The following is a 22,538-nucleotide window of genomic DNA, read 5'->3' as shown; positions in this document are numbered from 1 at the left end:
GGGGGGCTGCCCGGGACCCGGGCCGGGCCGGGGACCACCCTGCGGGCAGGGGGTAGCGGGGGCGGCGGCGGGGCAGGCGCAGCCGAGCCCCCGAGCGCACATGGGCGCCCCAGATGTGGCCGCGGCGCCGCAGCTGGAGCGGGAGCGGCCGCCAGAGGAGCGCGGGGAGCAGGAGGAGGAGGAGGAGAAGGAGGAGGAGGAGAATGAGGAGGAGGGCTTCAGTGGCGGCCCGGAGTTACCTCCACGCTTGGCTCCCCCGCCCTTGCCGCCCGGAGCCACTCACCCGACGAACCACCTCCCCTCCTCCCCGCGCTCCTTCGGGCCGCGGGCCGCGCCGCTCCGCCGCCGAGTCCTAGGGTGAGCCGGCTCCAGATGGGGACCCCGGGTACACGGGGGCTGTCACAGTTTGGAGGTGACCCGGGCGCCCCTCCGGGGTCGGCGTCCGCCTGCCGGGCTGCGCCAAGTGCGCGCACTGCTGCCGAGGTCGCTGTGGCCGCCGAGGGCAGAGCCTTGTGCGTACTGAGGCTCGGGGCTGTGGGTGGGTGGGGTGCCTGGGCGAGTTTAGAAACCTTTATTGACAAAGTGGAGTTGGGAGTTGTGGTGGTGGAGAACGGAGGGGGCTCAGGGCAAGCCAGGTGTCTGCGACTGTGCGCCCCTTGCTGAAGCTGGCGTGCGTGTGTACCAGGGGAATGATAAAGTGTAGTTCCAGAAGGGTCTTGACACTTGCTCCTGGACGGTGGGCCTCCGCTCCCTGAGCAGCGCTGCTCACGCGCCCGTGGCGCCTGGTAGAGCCTGGAAAGGGAGGCGAGTCGGATTCGCTAGGTGTCGGTCCGGTGGAGCGCGCAGGTGGCGCGGTGGGAAGCTTCAGGGCTTGGCTCGGGCTCGCAGTACGTAGGTGGGGCACTGGGGATCAATCTCAGCTCAGGCAGTCACGGGTCGAGGGGCTCATCCCGGAGGCGCTGCTCCCGGAGGGGACCTAGGGGCTGGCGTCGCACAGCCGCCGCTCCTGGGCCACCGCCTCATGACCGCGCTGCAGCCTCCGGCTCCCGCGCGCGGCTCATGCCGTGCTGGGGGCAGCCGGCGAGTGGAAAGGCTCCGGGGTCGAGCTGAGAGCGCGGAGCTTGGCCTCGAGCGCAAGAGCAAACTGGGTCCGATGGTAGGCTTGGATCACCGCAGTGGCACCGCGCGTTCCCCTCTCTTTTGATCTTGCTCAGGATCCCGCCTTCCCAAAGTAGCTCAGAGTGGTGAGCGCGCTGTAAGACTGGGGCCTTTTATACTGCACTTCCTCCGCCTCCTACCGGGTTTCCTCCCTCCCTCCTTCCTTGTGCCCGCCCAGCCAGTCCCTCCCCGCGTGCGGAGCCCTCAGCCTAGGCGTTCACACAATTCATTTCGCAAATTTCCAAGCCTACCTAGCCTTTAGGATTCCAGTGCTCCGGGGATGAACCTTCCGTCGTTCCCTTGGTGGTTGAAATTAAATAAGCAAAACTTTTTCGCCTGCCCGTCCCCCCGCCCCCCCCCCCCCCCACCCCGTTTCTGCCCTCCTCCTCCCGGTCCTACGAACTGAAGATTCTTAAGTCAACTACCTTCGGAGTTCACATCTTTACGCAAGGCATCTCAGCTGAGTCTAACCCAAATTAAGACAAGAAACACTTCACCATTCCGAAAGTTTCTCAGGACACCGTGGCATTTTGTAGAATTTAAATAGCAATAGTAGGGTGGGGTGTGATAGTTGCGTTTTAATTTGTGTCAGGGGGAAGGAAAGGGTAGGCTAGTTGCCGCTTTAGAGACGCCTTGAGCATCTTTAAAATTCTAACCAGCCTTATCATTTTATTAATGGATTGGCAGCTGTTTATAAAGCACTCGATATCTTTCCCTTTTCAGTAATTTGGGGGGGGGGGGGGGGGGGGGGAGTGCAGGGTCTGGGGAAGGGAGATATTTGGAGGGAGTGCTTGCTCTGGATTTTCAGGCGGTCGGTCCTGTCCGGCATCCATTGCAATCTCCAGGCTCTGAAATGCCAAATAATTGTCAACCCGAGGGCTGGGGGAGAATTTGAAACAATAGGCCGTCCGCAGTTCAGATTGGAGATCAAACGAGATCCTAGCAGTTCAGATCCCACAAGGATCCTCCAGTGTGCTTTCTAATTAGAGTCACTTCCAAAGGGGAGCAGGGTGGGACAGTGGACACGATGATGAAATACATAAATTAAGATGGCAAACTAGAATCTGAAGGCAGAGAGAGTTTAAGACCGGCTCTATACCACAGTTGTGCCAGATTATGATGTGGGCGCACAGGGACAAATGACTTTTCCTATTGCCTGAGGCAGGCTGGTCTAAATTAGAATCCAGGCGCTGCTGTGTCCCGTATTTCCATCACACACAGTCCCCACATGTGAGCCTCAATTGCCTCTCCTCTCATCTAAAATTAACATTTTTGGATCCTAAGGAAAAATAACTTAAAAAAAAAAAACCTCTGGAAAGAAATCCTTGCAGTGAGTGTAAATTCTTGTAAATTTGTAAAGGGGGAGTTAGAGATCAAAGTCTTCGTAAAATGTTGTAAAAATTGTAAATTGAATTTTGGGGACAGAAGTCTTTATAAAATGTTGAACAAATGTATGAATGAATCCTATTAAAATCCTTTCACACTGCGAGATCCAAATTCCAGGTGAGTTTATGTTCTAGTGAGTATACATAGCCAGTATCGATAAACACCCGTAATCTGTGACTGAACTTGCCAAACCAGGCTGCTTTCTAGGGGGTAGGGAAAACCGGACTATAATTTTTTTGTGGAAAGAGACTTACAAATTTAATAGCCCAAACAAATTGAGTTGCAAGTACATTTATGGAATTGTGAATTGCTGATCAGTTAAAAAAAAAAAATTCCTACCTCCTCTTTTAGAGTCTTATACAACTTATTCATATCTTTATTATTGCTCTTATTTTGCCCTAATAGAATGTGCCTTCTCACCAGATCCGGATCACCATTTACGTAGAACATTCCAGAATACGTGTCCCCTCCCCTCCTCCAGCATATAGTTTTCTTCTTCCTGGGTTCATAGAGAATATTTTCCAGCAACACTAGATCTAGGTGAGGTGTGAAGAGCTCTGTTACATTCAGGTCTGGTTATGAAATATCACGAGTGAGTGGGGCACCCGGATGGCTCAGTCGGTTTAGTGTCCGATTTTGGCTCATTGGGCTCTGTGAGGACAGCTCAGAGCCTGGAGCCTGCTTCAGATTCTGTGTCTCCCTCTCTCTCTCTGTCCCCCACCCCGGCTCATATTCTATGTCTCTCAAAAATAAATAAACAAAAATAAATAAATAAAACTCATGAGTGATCACCTATACACACGCTATCTTTCCTTTCTACATAAAAAAGGACTCTGAGGTGAAAGGAGCCCAAATCTCTGAGTTACTGCTCAAAATAGAGCTATTGGACCACGAATATCTGCATTTAACCTTGTGCAGTGAGAAATAAAGCTTGATTGTTCAAAGCCACTGTGATTTAGGGATGTTTGCTATAGCAGCTTATTATTACCTGTCCTGACAAGTACATTCTTCAAGAGAGGAACACCTGTCTCATCATCATTGTATTTCTAGACCTGAGCACAGTGCCTTACATGGAGTAGTTGTTCAATCAGTGGTTGCCCAATGAATGTGGTCTTTATATAGACCTTACTTAATAAATTAAGTGTCCTTAAAGTGTTCCTACTATAGGTGGCTGACCTATAAATATTAACTCTTCTATGTCTGGAATGTACTATCCTCTCATAGATTTTTGTCTTGTGTTATTGGTCTGTTTCTTTTGCAGACAAGCTTGTGAAACTGGAATATTAGGAGAAAGCAAGCAAAATTAATAAATCAGAAAACCTTCTTGGAAAAATTACTAAAGGGAAACTTGCAAGTCTATTATGTCAGGATTTTACTGTTGTTCCTTTTTTAAAAAAACTAAAAATTGTTGCAAGACAGTAAAGAGTAGTTTTAGTATCTTTAAAACACACTTTTTTTTATGGGGCGCCTGGCACGATCTCGCGGTCTGTGAGTTCGAGCCCTGCGTCGGGCTCTGGGCTGATGGCTCAGAGCCTGGAGCCTGTTTCCGATTCTGTGTCTCCCTCTCTCTCTGCCCCTCCCCCGTTCATGCTCTGTCTCTCTCTGTCCCAAAAATAAATAAATGTTGAAAAAAAAATTAAAAAAAAACACACTTTTTTTTATCATGAAAAAATTTAAACATGTACAAAATTCAAGAGACTAATATAAGAAGTCCTTAGACACCCATCACCTAGCTTCAACAAAACTCATGTTTCATCTGTATTCTCATGTACTTTCTCCCTCTCGGATTGTTTTGAAGCAAAATCCATGACATCATATCATTTCATTTATACATATTTCAGTTTGTAGCTCAAGAAGGCAAGGGGTCAATTAAAAAAATTTTAAACATGCACACTGTATGTGAGGTATAAAACAGATTTGAAAAGCCAAAACCAGAGACTTACGGGGTGCACGAACAATTAGCATTTAGGGATTGCAGTGGAGACTGTTATGTGTTACCAAAAATTGTTTCTTTTTCTCCCTAGACTACATTTCCCATTATCCTCTGAAATTCTGGCCAATAGAATGTGGGTGGAGGTAATGTGTGTCACTTCCATATCTAACCCATAAAAGTCTCCTGTGCATGATCCTTCTCTTTTTCCTTCCTTGCTGGCTAAATGTGTCTGCCCAAACCTTAGAACAATGATCAGCCTGGATCCCTGGAGCAGAGCCCTTACCCCACCCTTAACTGTGCCCAGAACACCCTGGCTGGGCTTTTGTTTCATCTATAAACTTAAAAGAAAAATAAACTTAAAAAAATGTGTTAAACCACTAAAATTTGAGGGTTCGTTATAGGAGTTTCACCACCTTCCCTAATAAAGGGAGTACTATTTTGAGAAGGACGGGTGGCAAATCTTTCTTTTTGAGGGACGGATAGCAAATTTTTTTTTTTTGGTCTGTGGGCTACAAGCTTTCTCTTAAAAATACTCAACCCTCCTGTTACAGCGGTGCAGTGAGAGAGCAGTCAAAGATAATACATGAACAAATGGGTGTGGCTGTGTTTTCACAAAACTGTGCATACACAACAGGCAGCTGGACCACATGACTTAGTTTGCGAATCCCTGTTTGGAGAGACTGGCACACCTCCCCACCTCCTCCCAGGTGCCAATATGAAGTGAAGTTAGATGGATTCCACTTGCTAGCCATGTACCTCTTGGGCCAGTTATTGTACCTCTCTGAATCTGTTTCCTCCTCTGTAAATTGGATCTAAGAATGGCTGTTCTAGGGCTGTTGTGAAGTTCAACTATCACTTCCACATCAAGACAAGGTGAGTAGTCCCAGGTCTTTAGTTCTATTAGATGAAGGACACCATGTTGTGTCCATGAGGGCAGAGAGCTTCTTTGTGTCACTCACTTCCAAATTTGCATAGTAGATGCTCCATAAATATTTGTTCAATGGATGCAACTTTTAGAAAACTGCTGGAAATTGTTGCTGAAAGAATCTGAGATAAACTCTAAGCCCTCAAGGAAACACAAACAAACAAAAAGCCCAAAGTGTTGTTTCATTAGAGTCCTTTGAACTATGAAGGGGTCACAGCAATCAAAAGTGAGAAAATCACCACCCTCAGAGGCTCAGAGGCACTCCCAGGGGCTCCAACCCCTGGAGCAACAGCCAGGCTTATGGGACACCTGGACCTCTGGCATTCTGCTTCCTGGGGCTCCAACACACGCAGGCAAAACAAAACGTGTGAAGATTGCAGGGATGCCTGTAGCTCTCTCCACTCCACCCTAAGGGCCTCTAAATGTACAAAGAACCTGAATCCACTGAGTGCATGACCTTTTGAGGAGGCCCAGAAATGGCATTCCAGAGTGAGGGCTGTCCTTCCCAGACATGAGCTGGAGCAGTGGGGAGATTGGATTGGCTTTTTGAAAAGGTTTATGAAGGTTCTTCCTTATGCGGCAGGGTCCTTTACTGCATTTCTAGTGTGATATTAAAATATAAGATCCTGCCTGTCCACTGACATCTTCGGCAAATAGGTGGCCCTCATAGCTCTCCTCTGTATTTTATTTACTTATTTTTTTGACATTTTATTTATTTTTGAGAGACAGAGAGAGAGCACGTGTGCAAATGGGGCAGGGGCAGAGAGAGAGGGAGACACAGAATCCAAAGAAGGCTCCAGGCTCTGAGCTGTCAGTACAGACCCCAACATGGGGCTCAAACTCATGAACTATGAGATCATGAGCTGAGCTGAAGTCAGACGCTTAACCAACTGAGCCACCCAGGTGCCCTTCTAATCTGTATTTTTAAAAAGACCCCTTTATTGCTTTTGCTTTGCTATAATTACTTCTGTGCAAATCCTGGGAAGCAAAATAAAATCTCAGGGGCATGTTATAGCTGTAAGAGAAAAGCAGTTCATAGTTATAAGGTTATATATTATACATGGTATAATTTTTTTTTTAACTTATGACAATTTCTAGGCAGGAAGTGAGTGAACTATTCACTCAGAATTGAATCTCAGAGTCTAGATGTTGGAAGGGGCCCACAGAATTCACTATCCAGCTACCTTCTATAGATGAGGAAACTGAGGTCCAGAGAATTAAAGAGACATTTGCAATATTGCAAAGGCACTTGATGGCAGTATTAGGTTTCCCAGCTCCAAGACCAATATTCTGTTATTCAAAGTAAACTTTTAAAAAATGAAAATATGATCTACACATGGAAAAGAATACATATCCTAAGTGTACAGATTAGTGGAATTTTTACTACCCAGATCAAGAAACAATATATTACCAGCACCCCAGAGGCCAATTACCCAAATGTTACCAATGTTCTGACTTCTATCACCATACATTTGAGTTGCCTTTAAAAAATTAATATAAATTGAATTTTACAGTAGATTTTCTTTGGTATCTGGCTTCTTGTGCTATCATCTATCCCTTTACTCAACTTTTTATTCCAAAAAATTTCAAAGCTCGAGAAAAATTACATGTATAATCGAATGAACACCCGTTCATCCTTGTGGTAGATTGCACAAATGATCAGTTTTTCCTTCATTGTACCCAAGCCCTTCACAACGTGACTTTGTGGCTTCTCCCATCACAATGTGGAGGCATCTCCCCTTTGACTGTACTGGCCTTGTGATTAACTTTGACTAACAAAATGCAGCATAAGTGGGTTTGTGCCAGTTCTGTGGTTAGGCCTCAAGAAGCCTCACATGCTTCCTCTCTCTTTGTGTCTGACTTGGAGCTTTGTCACTGCCATGTGAATAAGCCAGGACTAGCCTACTGGAAGAGAAGAGACAGGGTTCCAGTCACTCTAACCAATACCTACCCTGTCCCCAGAAGTAGAGCCACCTACTGATTGCACACACACATAAGGGGACCCAACGGAGATGACAAGAAGCACCCAGGTGTTGTGTGGGGTTTTGTCATACTGAAAAAGCTTCTCAGTGTAACCCTTCACCCCAAATATGTCAGCATATACCTCCTGAAGAGGTTCTGCTATATCATCACAGTCTAATTTTGCTCAGGACACTTACCATGGATACAATAATCTTATCTAATTTAAATCCCTATTCAACATTTTCTTACTGTCCCTACAATATCATTTACAGTTATTTTTTTTCCATCCAGGATGCAGATGAGAATTACTCATTGCATTTAATTCCCATTGTCATGTCTCTTTATGTCTGTCTTGAACAGTCCCTATCTCCTCCCCACCACCCTTTTCTTTTGGTCTTTCATGTCATTAACATGTTTAAAGAGCTCAGGCCAACTGATTTTGCAGTATGACCTTCAGTTTATTCTTGTATGATTGATTCTCCAATATTAGTTTTAGATTATGCACTTTGGGCAGGAATGCTACCTGCATGATGTTGTGTTCTTCTTAGTGCATTGCATCACAGGCACCATGAAGCCCAATTGTCCAGTTGTTTGGGAATCTCTTTCAAGATGCAAAGATCTTGAATCATTTTGTAAGGTTAGGTGAGAATTCTTGACTGAGGATATGTTGGTACTTTTTTTATGTGGAAAGAGAAAAACACAAGTTCATCTAATTTCCCAGCAAACTACGCCACTTTGTTCTAAGTTGTCAACCTTGTCCAGTCCCCAGAGGGCAATGGGCTATGACCATATTAGAGGGTGACTTTTCTATGTGAGTCAGTTATTTTTTCATTTGGTCTAATCAGAAGTCATTATCAATTCATTCTTTTTTTAATAATTATTATTTTTAAAGTTTATCTATTTTGAGAGAGAGTGAGAGCACACACAAGTAGGGGAGGGACAGAGAGAGGGAGAGAGAGAATCTTAAGCAGTCTCTGCACTGTCTGCATAGAGCCTGATGTGGGGCTCAAACTCACATACCATGAGATCATGACCTGAGTCAAATTCAAGATTTGGGCATATAGCCAACTGAGCCACCCAGGCTCCCTTATCAATTAATTCTTAATCATCTAGCCTCAAACAACTTCTTCTTCGGAGGAGGAGGAGGAGGAGGAGGAGGAGGAGGAGGAGGAAATAGCAAGCCAGACTTGGTGTAAGACAAAAGAGAAATACATTTGTTATTAATCACAATTGGCTTCAGTGATTTAAAAATAATAAATACACTAAATCTATGTTGCATTAAAAAATACAAGGAAGCTAAATATACCTAGAGAAATTACAAAGAGCTCAGTCAGATGCGAAAACGAACAGACAAGAAATGGTCGCTCTTTTTTAACAACTAAGGAGTAGTGGAAATAATCTTTTCAAAAGCTCCTGGTGAGGTTATGTCTGAAAGAAAGCTAAAAGCAGTAACTTTGCATTTAGAAATGGATTTAATGACAGCAGTTCCTCAGCAGAGAAAGAGCAAATGGACACCTCTAAGATGCCACATCAGAGATACATCCACTCACAACAGTTTGCAACTGACTGCTTCTCACATCTTTACTAATAAACACAAGATCTCATCACCAATGCTTGTGGCAAGGATTTCACAATGACTGGGGGTGTTGGGCCTCATTTGTGAGCCAGATGTGTCTAAACTGAAATCTGAAGATTCTCATTTGGTAAACTCTAAACAGGATGATGAAAGTTAAATGAGAAATAGCCCTTTGGAGGAACAAGCATGAAAGAGCTGTTTACACATTTTTGGAGCTCAAATTTGGTATGGTTATTTCACAAAGGTCGAGATTTTCCTTTATTTACCTGGTGTCTAACTTAGTTCTGAAATTGTAGTTGTTTTATCCCCATGTGATGAGTAGGAAGTAGTGTTTTGGAATAAAGATTTTCTTTGTTGGGGATATGAAAGCCAAATAATACTTTTAAGGGATGTTCTGGTTACTCACACAGACTGAAGGCTAAACTGTTCTCACACTCTTTGTGTATGTGTATACGAGTAAACAATATGCGATGGTGATATCAGGCACAACAATATTGAAAGGCTTTTTATACATGTATTAGTCAGGGCAAGTAGCATCAGCTGCTATAACAAACACCCCCCCCGCCCCCCCGCAAAGCTCAATGACTTAACGAAATAAAAGTTTACTGCTTGCGTATACCATAATACTTTGAACACTTTGGTATTAGAGAGCAGACTTCCTTTGAGTAATGGGGCCAGGCTCTTTTCATTTAGTGGCTATGCATTTTCTAGAACCTTTATCCGGCAGACAAGGGAAGAGAGGAAACGATAGATGGAGGATTGCTCAGGAAGCCATTGGCCAGAACTCAGTCACATGGCCCTGCACAACTGCAAAACAGCTAAGAAATATAGATTTCCTCTGTGTTTAAAAAGAAAATAAAATGGATGTGTTGAATGTTTAGTGTTGTTTCCACATGGCACTATCTCTGCCAAAATACCACTTGTTTTCACCAGTATGTAAACAAAAGCTTGTAGTGTTGTGGACGGGCTAGGTAGAGCAGGGGTCAACAAATTTTTCTATAAAGGGCTAGATAATAAATATTTTCAGCCTCGTGGGACAAGAAGAAAAATTAAAGACATTACATATGTACTTTTATAATCATTTAAAGTATACCTGTTAAAGCTCTGGGACCACACAAAAAGAGACAGTGGACTGGCTGTGGCCTATGGGCCATAATTTGCTGACCCCCGGACTAGAGAAGAAATTCTAAAAGGAAATACAAGGTGCTGAAGGATTTTATGTTTCTCAGATTCCTTTCTAAGCTGACTTTGACTTTGGTTGAGATTTTTCAGATGACTTCTTATGCCAAATTACATGAGAATGTAGACTAATTGAGGTCATGAAGATTTTGCTCAATAAAATATTTACATTCTTAGGAGATAGCATATAAAATAAAAATATCTACTATAAATTCAATAATAAATAGGAAATATTAGGTTATATTTCAAAACATAGTAAACATATATGTCATTATAGAAGGGTTCATTTCTGCAACATAATGCACAATTACCACATGCTAGTATTTTCTAGGTACTTTGTAAAGATGTATTTATTGAGATTAATCTGGTACTTTCATTATCTCAATATAGCAATGAAATGTTGCATTGCTCCTTATTTTTCCTTTTCTTGGTTATTGTACGACTGGATAATAGTATTAATGAGAAACCGGATTTATGGAATAGTCCAGGCAGAGACACGAAGGAGGATGCCTGCTTGGCCTCACCATATCAATCCTGACTCATTAGCTGGTGTGATAAGGGGTAAGATTTTATATATCATTTAGGTTAAGTAAATTTAACAAACTTTTAAAAGCGAGGTACCTGGGCAGTCAAGCGTCCGACTCTTGATTTTGGCTTAGGTCATGATCCCAGGGTTGTGGGATTGAGCTCTGTGTCAAGCTCCATCCTGAGTGTGGGGCCTGCTTGGGATTCTCTCTCTCTCCCTCTGCCCCTCTCCCCTGCCCATGCTCTCTCTCTCAAATAAAAAAAATATATAAAATAAAATAAAAAGCATTGCAAAAATGTGGTTTGTAACATAAGATTTTACTAATGAATAGAAGATTTGTTATTTTTATTTTTTTTTAGTTTATTTATTTATTTTGAGAGAGAGAGAGAGGTAGAGAGAGAAAGTAAGTGGGGGAGGGGTCAGAGAGGGAGAGAGAGAAAATCTCAAGCAGGCTCCACTCTGTCAATTCAGAGCCCCATGCGGGGCTTAAATTCACAAATGGAGAGATCTTGACTTCAGCCAAAACCAAGAGTCAGATCCTTAACCGACTGAGCCATCCAGGCACCCCTCTTTTAATTTTTTATTAACCATTTTTGTAATTATAAAAGCAATATGTTTTCACTGTTGAAAATATGGAAAATTATAAAAAAGGAAAATCAATTATACATATTTCTATCACCTACAGATTATCATTATTTGCCTTCTGGTATAGTTCTTTCCTGTTGATACACATACATACACACACCAAACACATACATACATATGCACATGCAAATATACATAGTTTATATACCTATTTAGACATTTTACATAGTTTGGGGGCATAACTGAAACAATAGCTCATATGACCATTAAAAATCTTCTAAAAGAAAACTTTTAATGATGGCAGTATAGTATCTTATATGAATATATCATAATTTACTTAGCTAACCTCTGTTTTTGGATACTTCTGTTACAAAAATATCTTTAAATAAAATACCACTAAGAGAGATACATGCAACAAAATAGTTACATCAATAGAAAAACATGTGAGAATATTCATAGCAGCTTTATTTCTAATAGTCTGCAGCTGGAAAAAATCTGAATGTGCATCAATTTTAGAATGGACAAGTAATTTTTGCTATATCTATACAATGGAACACCAGTCATCAGTGGAAATGAACTGATGACTGGCTACTGCATGTAACAATAATGATGATTCTCACAGCCATAATATTTAATGGAAAAAAATAGATACCAAAGAACACATTCCCCATGATTCCATTTATATGAAATTCAAGAATAGGGGCAACGAATCTAAGATGCTGAGAGATCAGAATAGTCCCTTGGGAGGGATGCAGACAGGAATAGGGCATGAGGAAAAGTCCAGAGTGCTAGAGGTGCTGTATATTTTGGTCTGGTAATTACATGCTACATTAATAGATTAATTGAGCTGTACACTTCAGATTTGCGCAGTTTGTAAATTGTACCTCAATAAACAAAAATAAGAATAAAAATATTCTGTGATGCATCTCTGAAGACAAGTTTTGACTACATTTCTTATAATAGTATAATCTCATATGTTCTAAAAAGTGCTGTTTTGAACTAAGTAGCATACTATTTTGTAAAAATCTAGGATCTCCTTTTCTGTTACCCTTATAAACTAGATAAAGGACAGCATTTTTCAGATAATGCTAGTAGTGTTTACTAGTAGCACTAGCACTACTACTAGTAGTGTTTACTAGTAGTTTTGTCAAAGAATAATAAATCAGTTGTCAGAATCAGGACTAGAACCCTTCTTTAGAATTCATAGAAATTTCCATTTAATCCAGTGTTGAATGTAAGATATCTGAATTCAAGGGCATCTGGCTGGCTCAGTTGGAAGAGCATATGACTCTTGATCTCAAGGTGGTGAGTTCAAGCTCCATGTTGGGTTTAGAGATTAGAAACAAACAAACAAACAAACAAACAAACAAACAAACAAACTAAAAGAAAAAAAAAGAAAAGAAATCTGGGCACCTGGGTGGCTCAGTCGGTTTAAGCATCCAACTCTTGATTTCAGCTCAAGTCATGATCTCACAGTTCATGGGTTTGAGCCTCGTATCAGGCTCCATGCTGCAAGTGTGGAGCCTGCTTGAGATTCTCTTTCCTCCTCTCTTTTTGCCCCTCCTCTGCTCATGCGCTCTCTCTCTCTCAATAAATAAATACATTAATTAAAAAAAAATCAGAAATCTAAATTCAAAAGTCAATATAATTAAAGATGTTATTCCACGAACTACACTTTACAAAAAGGATTCATAATAGGATTCTTTGTCTTGTAAAATTTCCTAGTACAATTCAATTATGCTATAATTAATAACAATTGTTTTATATTTTCAAGATACTGCTAGTTTATAGAGTAAAATAATATGCATCCTACAGTATACTAGCTTTATATATCAATACTCTGCTATGAGTATTAGTATTAGTATTAGTCTAGTTTCTGCTGTGATAATGCTGCTTAACAAAAACACCAACATTTCAGCAGATGCGGTAACAAATATTTTAGTTTACACTTGCAAATCTGCAGGTCAGCTATGGCTTCACTGATCTTGGCTGGTCCAGGATGGAGTATGGGTTTTAAGTTAGTTTCAAGTCTGCTCCCCATGTCTGCATTTCAGAACTCAAGCCAAAGGAACAACAGAGAGTCCTGGCCCAGCCACATGAGCACATTTAAAGCCTCAGCTTTATGTCACATCCACTTAACATTCCATTAGTCAAAGAACCATAGCCAAGCTCAATATCAAGCATTAGGGAGGTGAAAGCCTAGGGTTAGTACACTATTCTGTACCAGTAAATACTACTGCATTACAAACAGCACCCAAACTCAGTGTCTTGAAAGAAAAATTTACTATATCTCACAAGCCTGTGAGTTAGTTGGGGTGGTTTTGCTAATCTGGGCTGGTCTCATGCATCTGTGGTCAGATGCCAGGTGGGCTGGGGACTTGTCCATCCAAGGTCACCTTAGCAGGGTCAACACAGCTCTCTTCCATGTGCTATCTCATTCGCCAGCAGGCTAGCTTGGACTTGTCCTCATAATGACAGCAGGGTCCAAGAAAGAATGGAAGATCGTAAGGCTCTTGAGCTAGGCTTTGGAACTTGTACAGCATCATCACTTCTGCTGCATTCTGCTATCTAAGGCAAGTCACAAGACTGGTCCAAATTCAGAGTATGAGCAAATAGACTCTAATGCCTGATGGGAAGACCTGCAAAGGCACATTGCAGAGCGTGCCTTTCTTACTAATAGAAATGCCACATAAGGAATAAAAACCTGTACTGGGTTGCTCATCTTAAGATCTTACTGTATACTGTCCAAAACCATTAAGACATTGCCAGGTGAAGGATTTTGTTCGCACTTAAGGCTTTAGTCAGGCTCACACTGAGACCCTGAGGAAGTTGTCTACTTGTACCTTATGAGAGGAGAGAAAGGGACACATTATACTATCCTAATTTGACTCTCCATGTTTTCAGTGTTCATCATTCAATTAACTGTAAAGAAACTACATGATCACAGAAACCAATGCCAGAATAAATTTAGGCAATGAATAAAATTGTGTAGATAGGGTGTGAATTTTATTCTCATTCCCTCATACTTTTCTCCCAAAGATCTTTCATTCTTCCTTTGAATGTCTGTACCGGGACCTGTGGTGGATTAGACTATTGTCCCCGTTTCTCCAGGGGAATGTATTTTCATACTCCATTGATATTAGGCTTAGCCCTGTGACTTGCTTTGGCTTATGTCCTGTGGATAGAAGCAATGGTGTGTTAGTTTCAAAACTAGGTCTTACGAGACCTTGTTTCTTCTCATGCTCTGTGCTTCTGTCCAGGGGCAGCTACGGTTCTAAGGAGGATGAGAGACATGTGGAGCAGACCTGCACCCAGCCCCCAGTCTGTGGTCAAGGCCAACTGGGCCAAACTTAGGTCGTGCAACCCCACCTTCTCTGCAGACAGGCGAATAAACGATCATTGTTTTAAGCTACTAGTTTTAGGGTAATTGTTGTGCAGCATTATTTTGGAATTAGTTAACTGATTCCTAAAATTCCCAGGGAAATGAGCTGAATTATCTATGACTCAGGTTCACATTTAACCACACAAAACTTGAACAAATTCCCTGTAAAATTGTATAGTTGGGAGACATTCATATCCTACATTTGTAATTTGCCACATCTATATAACTCTTCCACTATTATTAACCTAATTTTGTGGACTTAATTTCAAACCAATCATCTGTTTTTTTGTTTTTGTTTTTTAATGTTTGTTTATTTTTGAGAGAGAGAGAGAGAGAGAGAGAGAATGGAGGAGGGACAGAGAGAGAGGGGACAGAGGATCTGAAGCAGGCTTTGTGCTGACAGCAGAGAGCCTGATGCCAGGCTTGAATCCATGAACCGTGAGATCATGACCTGAGCTGATGTTGGAGCTTAACCGACTGAGCCACCCAGGCGCCCCTCAAACCAATCATTTAGATCAACATTTCCACCTATCCATATACAGGCAATAATACCCATGAAATCAAAAGTTTGGTGCGTTGTTATATTTTTCATATCTGTAACTGTATCTCTATCTATATATCTGTGTGTACATATATACAGTAGTAGTGATAATTCTATGTATGCATCATCAAACCCCATTTGATACTTTCCTGGGCACATAGAAGATAACATTTCCAAGCTAGGTGGGACCATGTGACTGCATTCTGGCCAAGAATGGTTAGATTAAGAATGGTCAGAATCAGTGGTAATGATTTACTCATTTCTAGACCTGGTTCCTAAAGTCTCCTACACTATCTACCCCCCTCTCTTTCTTTCCTTGTCTACTGGCTAGATGAAAATAATATAATTTAGGACTCTAGGTTCCTTGAAAATAGCAGAGTCAGCTAAGGGAAGGAAGCTTAATTTTTAAACTATGTTATAGATCAGAGACCTACTCCACTCACCCCTTCACCCTCTCTTGCCATCCCACCAACCTGCACTGGACTGTCCATGAGTGAGAAATTAATGCTTACTGTGTTAGGCTACTGAGAATTTGGAGTATATTTTTTTTTAGTAATTAGAGTTACCTGTCTAATAAAAATGCACAACCCTTAAAATTAGAACATATCCATCCATTTATTACTGAAGCTTAACCTCTGTACCGCCTACAATCCATATGCCATAGTTCGAAAACACTGCTGTGATTCAAATCCCCATTTTACAGTCAAAGAAATAGTCCCCCAGAGGGAAGGTGCCACCCAAGTGTGCATGGTGAGTTAGAGCAGGAGCTGGGGCTTGAATCCAAGATGCCCCAGTCCCAGACTGGCCATATTCCAGGAATGTCGTCCATATATTTAGTCCCCTCAGAATTATGAAATAGCTTGTAATCCACACTGCCAACATCCCATATTGCCTCGGCACCACAGCAGATGCCAAGGACTTTCCTCTTTGATCACCTGTGACTCTGCTTGAGGGTATTCTCTGGCCACAGGGGTGCATCCTGCCTGCATGCCGTGATGTTCCAGGGCTGTCCTCTACCAGTATACACACACAAGAACTGGTGGGCCAGTACTCCTGTTCCCTTCCTTCAAAGCCTGTTCTACACAGTCTCTCAGCAGAGCTTCAGAGGTACCGAATCCCCCCTTACCCACCTACACCCCCCTCTCTTGGCTCCTTCCCTTTTCACACTTTCCCCACCCTACATGACATGGCAGATAGCTTGAGGTGAGTGGCCCCTGAACAGAGACCTGAATTTTGGGAAGGACATGCTAGAACAGAGTTTCAGGCAAAAGATTCACCACTTAAAACATCCCTGGAGGTGGGCATGGGCTAGATTCCTCTGGAGAGGTTTGAATGTGTCCCAAGAAAGATGGATGGTCAGCAAAAGGTCTTAAACAGAGGCGCCATTTAACCAGACTTATTTTCGGAATTCAATAACAGACCTTCCCAGAAAATGCGAAGACCAAGGCATTGGTGCTTTTTGGCAAGAAGCAGCATAGGTGCCCCAACAAGGTTCACCTGTGAGCTCCCTCTTGGAGGGGAGGCCAGGCCTAGGTTCAGTGTCCTATGCATGGCAGCCAATGCCTGCCCTCTGCCTTCCATTTTCACCATGATCTGTCTGTTCCTCCCTCCAGTCGAAAAGAGCTGATGGAGGTGGCCCTGGAGGAGTGAAGGTACCCCCACTGCTTTCTAAATGGACACGTTAGTCTATCTTAAAACCCTTAAACTGCCAGCTACCTCATGCTAAATCCAGAGTGGAGTTAATTCAACTGGGGAGAAAATATGAGCCATGATTAAACAGGCATTTCCCCCACACTTCGCCCTGCACGGAATAAACATCTTTTTGTACCACACCCCGTTAAAATTATTAAAGGAGGCTCCAGGAATATTTCCATGCCCAGGGGAGGAATTCTATTACAAAGGTGGGCAACATTGGCCCTTGAAAACTCTAACAAGGGATCCTGAAAATGGCGGGGAAAATTGGGAGCTGTCTATGGAAAATAATTGACTAAAAGTGGCCCAGACAGGCAGAACAACTCAGCCTTCTGAGGGGAGTCTCTGTCACCCCGTTTCCTTCAGAGGTGGGGAATTCTGTTGTGAAAGCAATTAGGTTGTTCAAGACTTGGAACTAAGACGTCTCAAAATTAAAATAAATCTATGGAAATCCAAAACCAATCAGTACTCAAAAGACTGATTAAGTCTGTCTTTAAACGTATAGATGCTTGAATAATATTATTTGAGTTATTATATTCATGAGGATTCTGAGAAGTCTTATGGCGTTATTAAGTTTTATGCGAAATGATTTTGCAAAGCTGTTTTTGATGTGACAGGCACTTGGATAAACAGGTTTTTTTTTTTCCTCTGGGAGGCACATTTATTGTGGTTTCAAAATAGATTTAAAGAGTTGGGTCAGAAATTGTTTTAAAAGGTGAGCTTACACGCAGGTTTTGCATTTCTTAGTCTGAAGCCCTCACACCCCGGCCCCCAGCCCCAATCTGAAGTTTAAAAAGATGATTTGATAGTACAAATTATTTTCTTTGTTTTCCATTTAACTGAGCTCATGTTTTTTTTATAGACACATCAACTATTTTTATAACTTAAATCTCTACAAGCTGTGGCATGAAGAGAAATAGCCAATGATTATAAAAAATGTATGCTAAATCACTGCTAATTAAAAATGCAAGTATTGACCATGTTAACAGAGTCAATTAATTGTTTTTTTTTTTACATTATCATTTAACTTTATTCTCTTTTTTATATCCATGAAGACTCATTTTATTAAAAGAGGCCATGATTTCAAGTGCACCGAGGCGGTTAAAAATGCAAAAGACTTCCAGTATTTGAACAACATACTATCGATATTCACATAAGTATTTTCAGTTGAAAAAAATACATATTCAAATATGTGAAACTTCAGGAATGTACTAAAGGAGAGATTTTACTTCATTTTTTTCTTATTTATCTTTAACTTTAGAGAAGGGATTCAAATCATTACATTATCAATCTGCCCAGTCTTTGTGCTCCGATGTTTTTCATAAAACAGGGATAATAGTATGTTACTGACTGGAATTTAAATAAAAATTTGAAAAGAGAAAAAAAAAAACTAGGGATAATAATAGTAGCTACTTGTAGGACTATCGAAGGTATTAATTCAGTTAATAAAGAATCTAGGACATTGACTGGCACATGGTAACTTTAAATACATGTTACTTGTATCCCCCAACCTCCAACCCCCAGTTATCGAGTGTGTAGCTAATACTTAACAACTGCTTACTAATGAATATTCTGGTCAGGTAGACCTTTTCTAGAATGTGAGTGATAAGACATGTATTTTCATTAGCTCAGGGAGGCCATTAGCTCAATGATGCTCACATTCATTGGTGCTTATCCTGTGCTACAGCGAACCATTGGTGGCGGTGTGCTGCAGAAAAAGACCCATTTGTAAGACCGAATGTTAAATTTCCCGGAATTTTGTGCACCGCTTTTAAAGCGTGACCATTATTAACAACTAAATCACATAAATGTGCAATTAAATAAATTCTATTAAAAGCAAGTTGATATTCAAAATTTAACATTTCCTCATTATTATACATTTTACGATGACCTCTGCTCTTGAATTTATTTATATCTGTTGTAGCTATGCGGTGGCAAACTGTCTAATGGTGTGCTTTTACACATCTCCTCGCAACTCTGTGTTCAGTGATGTTATTTAATGTTGGTAGATTGAAATCAGCCGTGGAGTGAATATTTATACCATAGAACCCAGCAAAGGCTGCAAATCAGGGCTCACAAGCTACTAAATATTTGTCAGCATACCTGTGACTATGCTCAGCCTGGAGGTGGGGGTGAGGGTGGGGGTGGCAGAGATTAGGATCGATGAATATAGTCAAAAAGTGTATTAAGGGCACCTGGCTCAGTAGGTTGAGCGTCCAACTTCTGCTCCCAGCATGATCTCAAAATCTCGGGGTTTCTTGAGAGTTCGAGCCCTACATCTGGCTGTCTGCTGTCAGTACAGAGCCTGCTTAGGATCCTCTGTTCCCCTCTCTCTGCCCCTACCCCACTTGTACTCTCTCAAAAATGAATAAACATTAAAAGAAGTTTATCATTTAACAAAACCTACAATTTTTACTGCTTCATCCCAAAGTTTTCTTCATGTTTAAGTTTTCACAGATCATTACACAGGGAACACTGAACCCCTATTTGTGATATTTCTGATCACTCAGTGTGAAAATCTATGTGTATTTCCTCTTCTCATTTTCTTTCTTTGCACACAAGCATTTAGATGGTTAACTTTCGGTAGCATAGGAGTAGCATTTTATGCTGCTCCTGGCTCTCTGCCCCCAAACTTTTTCTGAAATTCACCAACTTCTTACCCCCAGAGCCAGCTGGCTCAGAAGGCCTCCTTCAGGCCTCATCAAGGCCCTGCAACAGCCTTGACCTCATTTTCATTCTTGTTCTTCGCAAATCGTTTTCTCCATATAGCAGTAGGAATGGTGTTTTTTCAGAATACATCAACTTTACTTTTTTCCCACTTAAAAATTTTTTTTAATTTTTAATTTTTTTTTAAATGTTTATTTATTTTTGAGAGAGAGATAGAGCGCAAGCAGGGGAGGAGCAGAGAGAGAGGGAGACACAGAATCTGAAGCAGGCTCTAGGCTCCCAGCAGTCAGCACAGAGCCTGACGCAGGGCTCGAAATCACAAATGGTGAGATCATGCCCTGAGCTGGAGTCAGAAGCTGAACTGACTGAGCCGCCCAGGGGCCTGGACCATTTTATTTTATTTTTTAATTGCATTACTGAGGTATGATTGACACACAAAAAGCTGTACATGTTTAATGTATACAACTTGATGAGTTTGGAGATAACTATACATTAGCACCATCTGTACGAGAAACACCCATCACCTCCAAAAGTTTCTTCCAGTTTTCTTTCTTTATTATCATTATATTACTAATCATTTTTGTGGTAAGAACACTCTCGTGATCTACCCTTTTAGCAAATGTTTAACATCTATAATACAATATTAATAACTATAGGCACTATGCTATATAGTAGATCTCTAGGACTTAGTCATAGGAACAAATCTTTGAAACATGCAAATCAGGTCATGTCACTTCCGTCTTAAAACCTTTCCAGGGGGGTATGCATTGCACTTAGAGTAAGATGTAAATTGTGTGTCACAACCCCTAAGAATCCACAAGATCTGGTCTTTGCCTATTTGCCCTACTTCATCTTCTCATTGTTCCTCTTATAGTCCCTGGAACAAGTCCATTTTTTTCTGTGTCAGAGTCTTTTGCACAACAGCTCTGTTGTCTGGACCATCTCCACGCTTCCCTTTCCTCAAAGCCTCGCTGCTTTTTGTCCTTCAGATTCAAGCTGATATGTCACCTCCTCAGAGAAGTCTTCTTTGATCATCCTATATAAAATGGGTCTTTCCTCTTATATTTGTCTTAATATAGGTCTGTATCTCTTTCACTTATTGCATTTTGCATCATTTTAAAATATGTATTATTTATTTGCTCGTCTTTTGTCTGGTTCCCCAGCTAGACAGTAGGCTTCATGAGTTCAGGGACTGGGTCTATCATGTTTCATCAGAGTATGCCCAAAGTCTGGAACAGTGACAGATACATAGCGGGCACTCAGTAACATTTCTTGAATGAAACATGCATGAAGATTTCTTTAAGCCCAGGGTTACATTTTGTTATAACTACCATTTTCAAATGAAAATAACATGAATTTTGCTTCTTTCTCTTTTGACAGAATAACAAAAATTTGTTTCCCTTTCATGTATTTCTTCCACTTTTATGTCTTTACTGGTCTGTTTCTTTTTGCCTGGCCTACCTGCTGCCCCTCTACCACCTGCTGTCCATGAGGTCTCATCTCCAAGGTTACTCCCCCAGGAACTTTCTTCTGGTCTTCCCAGATTGATATGCCCTTTATTCAACCTCCCTCTTCCTCTATTGTGCCTTCCCAAAGGCTCTTACCTTGCTGAATGTGATTGTAAAGTAGACTATAAACTTTTCCAGAGCCCATACAACTCTATATCCCCGAGGAACCTAACAACATGCTTTATAGATAACCCTGCCCTCAGTAAAAGTTGCTCAATTAGTTTATGATGAAAAACTGAAAAAAAATGAGCTAATTACCCAAATGTTTCCAAATGTCCAGATGTTTATCTTCATGTAAGAAAAAAGAAAACTTTGAATGACTGATTAAATGTCTTCTTTTTCATCTTTGTGGTTTAGAATTGTTTAAACACAATCCCATGGTTTGTTTCTTATCAGCTTAACCGTGTTCTCTCCCTTGCTCAAACAGTGCAAATTTGCCTTCGCCTTGTGCTTCCTCTTTAAAAAAAAAAACTTAAGCAACTTAGTGTTTTCCTCTTTAAAGAAAGGCTGAGAAACACTAAAAGTACTAATATTGAAGAATAAATATCGTGAGGTGAAATTCCTTTTGTGGATTTTGTAGGAAGAGCCAAGGCAGACCTGCTCAAAGGACTGGCTGTCTCTCTAGGCTGGGATCAAAGGGCAGGTGACCTAGATTCCAGACTGATGTTTGCAGCATAATGTGTTTGCAACTCTGCCTCCAAATTCCAAAGAAGGTCACAGTAAAATGAGTGGGGTTGATGATGACTCCATTTTCTTAACTTAAAAGGCTTAGAAAAGTAATGTGCCACTCATTTTCAAAGTTAATGAAAATCTTGTTTTTATTTTGACTTTGTACAAGTATATCTTATAACCCAGCTACACAAAATGGGGGCTATGAACTTTCTGGGATGATGGCAATGATCTCTATTTTGATAGGGTTGTGGATTACCCAGGCGCGTGCATTTCTTAGAATTCATAGAACCAAGCACTTAAGACCTGTGTGTTTCCCCTATAGATATTGGACCACAATTTTTTAAAAGGAAAAAATAAAAGATAACACATGGGTATTGGGGAAAAAAAAACAAGCAGTGCTGAATTAGATAAGGGAAAAGATTCATAATTAAAAAATGACATAAGCAATTATCAGGCAATGTGGTCCATGGCCAGCAGCATCCTTCGGCATCACCTGGGATCTTGTTTATAAGTGAAGACCCTCTGGCCTTACCAGGGAACTGCTGACTCAGGACCCATGGTTTAGCAAGGTGCCTTGTGTAATGTGTCTGCACGTTAAAGCTTGAGAAGCCCTGCCTTAGAAAAACTGGGGGGTTGGGGCGCCTGGGTGGCGCAGTCGGTTAAGCGTCCGACTTCAGCCAGGTCACGATCTCACGGTCCGGGAGTTCGAGCCCCGCGTCAGGCTCTGGGCTGATGGCTCAGAGCCTGGAGCCTGTTTCCGATTCTGTGTCTCCCTCTCTCTCTGCCCCTCCCCCGTTCATGCTGTGTCTCTCTCTGTCCCAAAAATAAATAAACATTGAAAAAAAA

This window comes from Herpailurus yagouaroundi, unplaced genomic scaffold (assembly GCF_014898765.1).
Source record: "Herpailurus yagouaroundi ecotype Mexico unplaced genomic scaffold, PumYag 196, whole genome shotgun sequence".
In the NCBI taxonomy this organism is placed as follows: domain Eukaryota; kingdom Metazoa; phylum Chordata; class Mammalia; order Carnivora; family Felidae; genus Herpailurus; species Herpailurus yagouaroundi.
The sequence above is the reverse complement of the archived record's forward strand: the minus strand, read 5'-3'. Positions refer to the sequence as shown.